The sequence below is a fragment of the Helianthus annuus genome, chromosome 15 (genome assembly GCF_002127325.2).
Source record: "Helianthus annuus cultivar XRQ/B chromosome 15, HanXRQr2.0-SUNRISE, whole genome shotgun sequence".
Lineage (NCBI taxonomy): Eukaryota > Viridiplantae > Streptophyta > Magnoliopsida > Asterales > Asteraceae > Helianthus > Helianthus annuus.
The window spans coordinates 95,013,337-95,024,525 of record NC_035447.2 but is presented as its reverse complement, the minus strand read 5'-3'; positions in this window follow the sequence as shown (position 1 = coordinate 95,024,525).

Genomic DNA, 11,189 nt, shown 5'->3' with positions numbered 1-11,189 from the left:
CACTTCGTGGGTTTCATGGCACACATCATTACCTCCGACTTCAAGCAACCTTGTCCACAAGGTTAAGAATCTGGACACGATACGGGTGAAAATCCATGGAGGCCGCCACTCGGTTCTTCCGGTGGCATACGAGTAAGTTGTAACAATGCACCATGGTGGCTTCCATTCGTTTTGCAAAAACGTGTCTTTGAACGGTGACCCGGGATTCACCGGTGAGCTCATGGTGGAGGCTTGACTATATGCTAACCATGAGGGCGTTTGGGTAGATCGGTGACTTCGTTTTAGTACGTGAAAATGGAGTGTCTGCCTCTCTCAATGTGGGTGTTGGTTTAGGCATGGCTGTAGAAAGGAATGGCGTGGTTGACGGAGTGACTAATGGTATTGCAGGTTTTTGTAGCGGTGTAACTACTGCTGGAGGTAGTATGATTACAGCGGTTGATGGTGGTGAGGCGGCAGCAGTTGATGGGGTGGGTGGTGTTGTGGCGGAAACCGGTGGTGGCGTGGGAGCGGTAGCTGTCGGTGGCAATGTAGGGATGTGGCGATCTTCGAACGCATTTCGGGTTGATAGAAGCTCGGAAAACACGGTTTCAAACCGGGACTCAAGTCTCGCAAAGGATTCCCTTCATTTGCGGAACTCGGGCTTGGATAGTTGTTGAGCAGCCATAGGTCCGAAGGGGGATCACGGCGGCTCTGATACCAATTGATACGAACCAAGTCGTAATCAAATGATCCAAAGAAATTAGACGGAAGCCAGAAAGAACTTTAGAGAGAATTCAGACTCAATTCATAATTTTTCATTCATAATAATCTCTAAACACCTAAAGCCATTATATAGGTTGTACATAAGTTGATAAAACAAGTAAATAATCTAACCACCCACTAACCCATTATCTACTACTAAACTAACAAATAAAAGAAATACATGTAAATATAATTAAACTAAAATAATGTAAATGCATGATGGACCACTTCGTTGGTTTCATGGCTGTAGGATCATGTTTCGACCTCAATGAGTCGTTCAGAGAAGTTTTCGTCAATCGCAGGTGCGGAAAACAAGCAATTAACGTGAGAACAGCTAATACTTCACTTTAAACACCTTTTCTATTAAGATATAACATATTACAGGCAAATCTCGATCCGGCAGCACCTCGGTACGAGTTTCAGTCTTCGTTACTATGAGATTCGCTGATGTGACCCTTTTATAGGTTGTCAGGTCCGCTCCAAAGGACCATGTCCGTATAAGCGGACCTCCTTTGGACATAAAAGCGGACCTAACATGTCCACAAAAGCGAACCTAACTCTAAACTCCTATACAATATCCTATTTTCTCGTACAACGTGCCCTGATCTTACACTATAAAACTATGACTCGATCCAAGACGAAGTCAACAGATGAAATGCACCAACAGACTCCCCCTCAGATGTTGACGGAGTGCCATCGAGTCTCCACACTGTTGTGTCTTCACATCTTCAGTCTTGATCAGTCACTGGGCTTCTCTCTCTATATCTTCTTCTCTTTCTTTTCATCACCAACAAACTCTCTCACTTTGAAATTTGACATCCTTAGAGTTTATCAATCCCAACATATGCTCCCCCTCAAATGTTACATATTTTCCTTCAGATGTTGATTTTTCCTGCATAAACTCTACCACAAACATAAGTTTTATGACAAACATTTAAGCACATAATCACCATCAATCACACACTAATCAAACAATCAGTTACTAATGAACCATTTGGAATTGTGACATTTTCTAATTAACAACAAACACAATTACCCAAACCAAATGTTCATCATGTTTAGCTCTTCGAATTTTGAAAATCAGTTTTTCAATATCAGTCGTCAAAAATCTTTTTGATTTTTCAAAAATTATACTAAAACACACTAAAAATCTTTTTGGATTTTTGAATAAAAGAAAATAAAATGCAAAAAAAAAAAAAAAACTATTTACAGACTCGTAAAAAAAAAAACTATTTACAGACAATATTTTTGTGAGTTTGTGCAAGAGGATCATATCAGTATATGAGACATATCACTAACACCGTTACGCTTTAAACATTCTCAGTTCTAAACAATTTACCTAGATTGTCAGTATGTTTGTCCACTTAAATTTTCACACAGACTTCAATTGATTCGAGATACGATATTAATGTTTTAGAGACTTAAACTTAATTGTGTATCACTCCACTTGAATATACTCCTGTATCCAGATCCCAAATATTCAATCTTACAGGTGAGTATACCCCAGATGATATCTGTAAAAGGGTTATGTGCGAGGGCCGTGAGAGCTCAGGTCGATACTTCCGTATACGCAGAGAGATGACGGCTTCGACTTTTCGGTGTGTCCCCTTTAGAGGATCTTTTGATTACAACAGCAGCGACTATCAATTTTATTGTTTCATCAGCTTGCTGAGGGCGATGCTAAGTTTCAAGCATTTTAGAGAAAGCATTATCCGGGGACTAGGTCAGTACTTCCATACAGCAGAAGTCCCGGGATAATACCCCAGATATCACTGAGTATAAAGACCTAGTATCTCAGAATACGGGACCTTTCAAACAAGATTTCGGGGGTTACCCATATATTCAAGAATAGTTACCCACGAATCAAGTAAGTTTGAATTTTAGGTTTATATCTCATTTCAATTTACTAAATGTGTGAAAACCTACTGACACATCCGCAGTAAGATCGTTTATCACATTTTGACTTTCCAATTCTTTAGCATGTTGTGATAGTCCACTGATGTACTATCATTTCCTCTTTTTCACAACAAAACTCATTTTTGATTTTATCATGTTTTTTACTTTTTCAAATTTTCTAATGTTTTTGGATTTTCTGAAATTTTCTTACTCCCCCTAAAATGCAAACACATTAACGAAAATTGAAAACAAACTGTACAGAAACATGACAACCGATATCAAATCACCTCAAATCGCCATTCACTAGGCATAAACAATCAGAACTCCCCCTATCAACAAACTATTTTCCCATTTAGATTTCAAAACACTTAAGTTTGTTTTAATCAAAATGGTTTTTCCGGAGAATAAGTTTGATTGATTTTACCACTTATAGATTTATCAAACAAATGTTCGGGGATGTGGTTCATCATTTTGTCTTCCAACCAAAAGTAGGAAAATACAAGTACAAATTAATGTCCTTGATTTACCATATGCGATCAAATCATCTAACCACTTGTAATTATAACCAACAAACATAAACAAATCTCTTTACCGATTGTATGATTGACGTTACCGAATAAAATTCAAGAAAGATGCCGATTCATGCTCCACGCTTACCAACCTAGGAGCTCCGGCAAGTCCTGAGACTTATTGTTCATAATATGTACCATCCCAGTCACAAACTAGGGATGGTTCAACCTTTTCTTTCTTTGTTTTCTTCTCATAAAACTCCTTAACCCCTTTGACTTTTCGATCAATCATCTTGCCAAAGATGTGTTTTACCTTGGGGTTAAAGACCTTCTCAGCATCAAATTCCTGTTCATCATGATAAAATTGGTTAGAAATTTCAACTTTACCAATTTTCTTTTTATAATTCTCAGCCCGAAGTAATGGAAACTCCTCATCATTAACAATCGGAACTGATTTTTCAACTTTTACATCAGCTTCACATTTTGAAACAACTTGTGGCTCAACTGACTTTGTGGAATCAGTTTCATCGCCCGAAGATAGCTCCTCTGATTTTGATCCATCTGAATCATTGCTAGAGCTTTCACCAACCTTCTTAACAACCCATTTCTGGTTGTCAGATTCGGCTTTCTTCTTGTAAAACTTGTTCGAACTCTCACCTATTTCAAAAATAGAATTTTTAAACAGTTTGATTCGATCAATTGGTGGCTCAAACTCAACCACTTGTTCTTTGAGTTTACAAGATACTCCCTGTTTTGATTGTATCGCCTTAGAACAATCTTTGGCAATATGTCCAACATTGTTGCACTTGAAACAGGTTCTCGATTCTCTCTTCTGCTCAGCTATCTTCTTCAACTCAACTTACTTCTTTGTCAGAAACTCACTGTTTGATTCTTTCCAGAAGTTTGTCTTTTCTTCTTCATCAGTTGATGTACCTGAAACAAATGACATTTTGGATTTAAAATCAAGAACACATTTTTCATTTTTCTGTAGGAATAAACCCTAAACCTTTCTTTTTGAAATTACCGTTATGGTTTGATCTCTTTTGGAAATCTGAACCAGAACTGTAACTCTTTTTCTTGTTTAATCTCTGTTGAACTCTTGAGGTGTAAGGTTTAGGTTTATCAATAAGACATAAGCCTTTTATTTCAGAAATATTGATTTCTGTGAGTATGAAAACCCTTTTAATCAGTTCAGTTTTAACACCTCTTATTGGAAATTCTTTATCAGAATATAATTTGTCAGAATCATTCAAAGTGTAAGCAACTTTAAACAATCCATCATCCAAATTAGATTTTGATAACAAAAACTTTCTATCATAAACAAATTTGCCCTGTTTTTCTGTTTGACTCTGTGTGCATGACCCAGACTTTGACTCTTCAACATCATCACTCTCTAACACATGATCGACGACTTTCTTCATCAATTGAAACTGTTGATCAGTGTCAGATGATGTAAATACAACATCAATATTTTCTGGAAGATTTACTGACGACTCTGACTCCCACTGTAAATTTGTGGCCTTTTTGACTCTTTCATCATTTGGATATTTAGGCAAATATCCATTTTCCAACGGGGGTGGACACTTGTTATAACTTACACCTTGCTTCTTACCGGATGTCATCTTTTTAGTATCCTTTTTCTTGTTGACTTTTTCATCTTCACTATCACTTTCAGCAAGCAGCTTCATATCTTCTTTATATTTTCTTGCCCAATATTCCGTATCATCATCACTATCATCTACAACCTTTGCCGTAAAAGCAGTATAAGTTGTAGTTTGATCAGGAATATAATCATCCCAAGTGAAATTTGCCCAGCTAAAACCCTCTGGTAATCTCTCATCATCTTGATCAATTATCAAAGCACTACCATTTCTTCTTTTTCCACAATCATAACTACTCACACAAGCCCTCTTTCCAGTGTCTTCAATTACATCTCTTTCATGTGCAGTTTGAGCTTGATGTTTTTGTTGTTGAGATGATTGTTGACCAACTTGGTGGTAGATGGCTTTCCGATAGTAATCATTATTGTTGTTGAACGGATTTTGAGCCCCACTTGCTTCTCGGTTAGTGCACTCCCTCTTGAAGTGTCCTTTTTCCCTGCACCGAAAACAAGTGACTTTATATTTGTCAAAACCTAAAGTAGAAACATTCGCATCACGAAGATCATCTCTCCCCGTGATTTGTTTGAATTTCTCAGCTCTCCGTAACACGCTAGCCAGACACCACTTTATGTCCATCAGCTCCATTTCTTCAGCATCTATCTAGTCGTAATCTTCTTTGGTTAACATTGGATTCCCGATACGACCTGCAACAAAACAAGTGTAAGATTCCAAAACCATTCCTAATAAAGACATTTGGTTTTTGGCAACTTCCTCAGAATAATCTTGATCATTTTCAAGATTTAACATAGTGTTACACTGTAATTTTCTCCCGTTTTTAGTTGCAGAAATGTTTGGATCAAAAGATGAAAATGACGTGAAACTGGTTTTGCTGTTGGACCCAGATGATTGACTCCCAGACGAATTCTTGGCACTGTAGGCAGTTTCAACCTTAGGAGATAGATTTGAAGATTTCTTTTCATTAACTCCTGCCTTATAATACAACCCTATATCCTGTTCACCATCAAAATCTTTCATTCTGATAACTTTACGTTGTTCCATTTCTTGAGCCTCGATCTTTTCAATGAACTTGCTGAGTGTCAAACTGCTAAAACCCTTCTTGTTTCTAAGCATCATAAGGTATGTGCCCCAAATTTCATATGGTAATGCATCAGCAAGTTTTTCAATCAACTCATCATTACTTTTCTTAATACTCAATCTTTTCATGCTAGCAAGCAAATTGCAATAACGTTCAATGATCTCTTTTGTGCTTCCATTCTTTAACCCATGAAACAAATCAAACTCTTTCTTTAGAAGCTATTTCTTGCTTTTAATCATCTCTTCACTTCCTCTAAACTTTGAACTTAATGCTTTCCAAATTGAATATGAAGTTCCATTGTGTTGCAAAAGCACCATAATATCCTCTTTCACTGCCTGTTGAAGAAGACTTAGCATCATTTTCTCATCTTTGTACTTCTTTCGAGCATCAGCAGTTAGATCTTTTATCGGAACGGGTTCTTCATCATCATTCAAAGGTCGAATATACTTTGTCTCGACGCATTCCCAAGCATCAAGATAGTTTGCCTGCACCCAATTCTCAAACCGACCTTCCCAATTTTTAAATTCTTCGATGTTCATTAGTTTGGGAGGTTTTTGCATCGTCCCTGTTACGTTTTCGAGCATTGTGGTTTGAACAACAGTGATTGGGGTACTCGGAGTGGCGAATGCGTTGTAGAAATCCTCGTCCATTTTCAAAATTTTCGAAATTTGTTCAAATCAGCCTTAAAAGCGAACCAGTTAGTTTTGATGATCACAAAAGCGGATCTCGTATGTGACTTAAAAGCGGACCAGATTTTGCATTTCGAGCGAACCAGAATTGCAGTTCGAGCGGACCAGATGTGTACTTCGAGCGGACCAGATTTGCACTACGAGCGGATCAGAATTGCACTATGAGCGGACCAGAATTTGCAGTGGACACAAAAACGAACCAGAATTGCACCTTCGAGCGAACCTTAAAAGCGGATCTCTTAATTGACCGTAAAAGCGGATCTCAAACGGACATCATTTTAACCTACTTTCAGACTGAATTTTAACACCAAACTTTCCAGGATTTGTTAGTATAATATCGTGCACAATCCTTGAAATTTTGAGCAGTTTTTGACCGTTGAAAACGTCTGGAATGATGAAAGAAGGTGTAGAAAGAAGAAAACTTGATGTATTTCAGCTATTCTATGCAGAACTCGTCCTCCTGAAGCTCTGATACCAATTGTAGGATCGTGTTTCGACCTCAATGAGTCGTTCAGAGGAGTTTTCGTCAATCGCAGGTGCGGAAAACAAGCAATTAACGTGAGAACATCTAATACTTCACTTTCACCTTTTCTATTAAGATATAACAGATTACAGGCAAATCTCGATCCGGCAGCACCTCGGTACGAGTTTCGTATTCGTTACTATGAGATTCGCTGATGTGACCCTTTTATAGGTTGTCAGGTCCGCTCCAAAGGACCATGTCCGTATAAGCGGACCTCCTTTGGACATAAAAGCGGACCTAACATGTCCACAAAAGCGAACCTAACTCTAAACTCCTATACAATATCCTATTTTTTCGTACAACGTGCCCTGATCTTACACTATAAAACTATGGCTCGATCCAAGACGAAGTCAACAGATGAAATGCACCAACAATGGCACACATCAAAACCCTGACGCCATTAGTCTTCATTAGCCGGAAAAACGTTTTTCGCTGGAAAATTCCTTTTTGGCCGGAAAACTTAACTTTTTCGTCTCAAACCTCTTTGTAACCTCATTACGGATTTTTAGGAACTTTTTCTAGTAAAAGCCCCAATTATTAAAGTCGTCGGAAAAACTCCTTTTTCGCCGAAAAACTTTTTTTTTTTTGCTGGAAAACTCAACTTTTTGGCCTGAAAACTCAAAGTTTTCATTCCAAACCTGTTTGTAACCATAGCGTGTAACACCCCCAAAATTCCACCTGCGGAAACCTCGCGAGGCGTGTTACGCATCAGAGTTCGAGCCACCAATCACATTGAACCAATGATAGATATTAAATAAGTCATGACATTAACTACTATTATAAAATGTCAACATGTTATCAATTCTCAAAAGTTGTGTAGCGGAAGCATGTATTAATTCGTTTAGTAATAGTTTCATGATAACATTCAAAATCAATGTAACGTTTATAAATCACCCAAGAGTCTCGATCCATGACCACTCCAGCACTCCCAGATAGCAAGTCCATGTTCCAAACGATAATGACCTACAAGCATGCAAACAAGTGTGTCAGACTACGCTGGTGAGTTCAAAGTGTTGCTTACGTGTTGTGTTACCAGTTATATGTTAATGCGATTCAATGGTGCGTTACGATGTTGCTCAAGTTAGTTACCCTAGGGACTACGCCCTTACGTAACCGAGGAGTGTGACTCTAAGCAACCCACTATGTTGTTCGGTTAGTTACCCTAGGGGAACCGCCCTTACGTAACCGAGGAGTGTGCCTCTAAACAACCATAGTGAAACCCAGATAATTAGTACCTAATAGCGCTATCAACTAAATACCTCCATTGCCCTCCAGGCAATAACCAAAACCGATTAAGTTATTTACCCAATGTTTTCCCTTCCAAATGTTTACCAGTTGTCCCAAACCACCGGGACGCATGCTTGAGAAAAGTGCAGTGAACTCACCTTAGGTTTGCTCGGTTAGATAACTTTCTTGTTTATCAAAAATGATCAATCAAGTCCTATGATAATTGCACATATCAGTCAGTATGCATACAAGCTCAGCACTTACCATTCCACATCTATTCATCAAATAGTGCACATGACACACAAGTAGTGACATTCATCTCTTCGTACACGAGTTTATTCAGTTAAGCATGATGTATAAAAATTCATTAACCAAGTTCGGCTCAATAAACATATAGTCTAAACAACTACCGGCCCAAAGGAAACAAGTCTCATCCCATTTAACCGGGCCCATTAAACAGTGTCAGCACTTGGGCCGCTCGATCCGAGTCCAGCCCAAAACACTCATGCTGCTGTCCAATACTCACATACTCTTTTATTTGCACCGGTTCCATCCCAATGAAACCCATCCGAGTGGGCTTAAGTACCTGCGGCCCAACTAGACTACTCAGCCCATCAACTACCCCTTAATCAATTTATTTATTTATTTTATTTTTGGCGACTACTGATCCGCAGCCCAAAGATAGTGTTGTTACCCAAACCTCTCGGTTCATTAGTTTTCATAATTCAAAACTCACACATATGGGTATATATATCATCTAATATCATCAGGCCCACAACTAGTCACACAACACAATTACTACCCAACCATATTACCCGATCCAGCCCACATGTATTTCACACAGCCCAACAGTCAAGACCCAGCACCACCCACAAGTGGGCTGTGACCCGTGCGCCCCATACAAGCCCAACCCAAATTCGGTGTTATCTTACCCATTAATGCAGCCCAATAGAATATACAGCCCAATTCATCTTTGTGTGCTACGTAATTCAATTAATTGGTCCCCTCAAATCACTTATCAGCAACTTCACAATAATATACGAAAAAAAACTCATCAGCTCTTGTAAATCATTCACATGCTTTTAAAGGTTGGAAACTTGACGGGTGGTCCTTTGGACAACCCTTAAGTGTGTTAAAACATGAAATAATCCTCCATTTAGCCGTGTAATTATCTTGAATTAGATAACTACGATGCTTATGTTTCAGGTGCAAATTAGGAGATAAGAGATGGATAAAAGGCAGCTTATGGATGCTTTGGTGAAAACGGGTCGAGAGAAGAACACAAGACAAAACAAAGAAGTGAAGGCAGCTTGGTACCGTAAATTACGGTACTACCGTAATTTACGGTGGCCCATTTTCTCATTTATGTTGCACCGTAACTCAGTCTCACCTCACCGTAACAATTTGATGTCCACCGTAAATTACGGTGGAGCCGTAATTTACGGTGGAGCCTGAACGTGAAAAGTGTAACTGCCACAATATACTCGTTTTTGGTGTGTCTTTTGGCATTATCTCATCATTGACGGTTCTTAGACACTAGGGGGGCGATTTTGGAGCACTAGCTTGCTTTGTGAACATTTCCAATCATTCGGTTTGTGTTTTTAATCTTTATGAACATTAGATTGATGTTGATGATGATTCACCGAGCCATGTCCGGCTAAACTCTTCGGTGATCATCCTAGGTGAATGTTTCTAAGACTTTTGTGTGTTAAATTTCTGCATTTCTAGAATGATATCTTGCGTTGCTTGAATGTCATGGTGTATGTTTGATTGTTTGTAGCGTGTTAATCTATATTACAATTTCTAGTCTCGATCGTACGTTCTTGGTGCCGTTGGCAACCGAGATATCACGGGAAGGGTTAGGGTTGGTTATTGGTTAATAGGTCATCGGGAAACAACCTCGCGTTATCTAATCCGAGTACTTTGTTCCCTTTTATCACTTCAATCACACATACACGAGTTATGTCTATGTAACTCTTTCTAGTGAAATTGCACACAACTGCTCAAAGAAACTGAAACCTAGGGTGATCATTGTTCTCTCCTAATTGTTTACAACCAACTTTGATTTGAACTAGTTCGTAATTTAGTTTTCCAAAACAACAATCCACAATCTTGAATTTTAATTTTCTGCAATTTAGTTTAATTTTAGTTTAAATACAAAGCTATACAATCAACACATTTTCCACATACTCCCTGAGTTCGATACCCTACTACCGCTAACTACAGTTGTTTAGGGATTAAATTTGCGTGACCCACGACATCACGTCAAATTTTGGCGCCGTTGCCGGGGAGTAGTGCGCAACGTGTGTTAATTTCATAGTTTTGTTTGTTATTTTCGGGTTTACGCTGGTTGTGTTTAGTGTGCAGGTACTTCAGGTGTATGCATACTAGAGGCTCTAACAGGTCATCACCGCTATCGTTTGATCCGGAAATTGAAAGAACGCTAAGACAAAACCGAGTTTTAGTGAGAGAAAACAAAATCATTGGTTCACCCACTTCACCCATTACACCAAGAAACATCATGGCTGATTCCCAAATTCCACCTACAACGGGTCAATCAACTTCAACCTTTATACCTACTTCCACTCAACCATCACCAAACACTACATTACCCAATACCATGGCTGAGTTCACACCATCTCATGTCACCCAACCAATTACCACTCAAACTGAACCTGCCATCACTTACAATCCATCCACTACAATCCCACCATTATCTCACTTCTTTCCCCCAACTACGGGTCAATCAACATCTACCTTTTCAATTGCACCGAGTTCTACTATCGTGCATGCTACCTCATCTTCTAGACCACAACAATCGGGTTTTCAATATTCGAACATTCCATTTGGGCAAACCTCGGGAATTCAAGGGGGTGGTTATGATGAGGGATTTGAAGACTTTGAGGG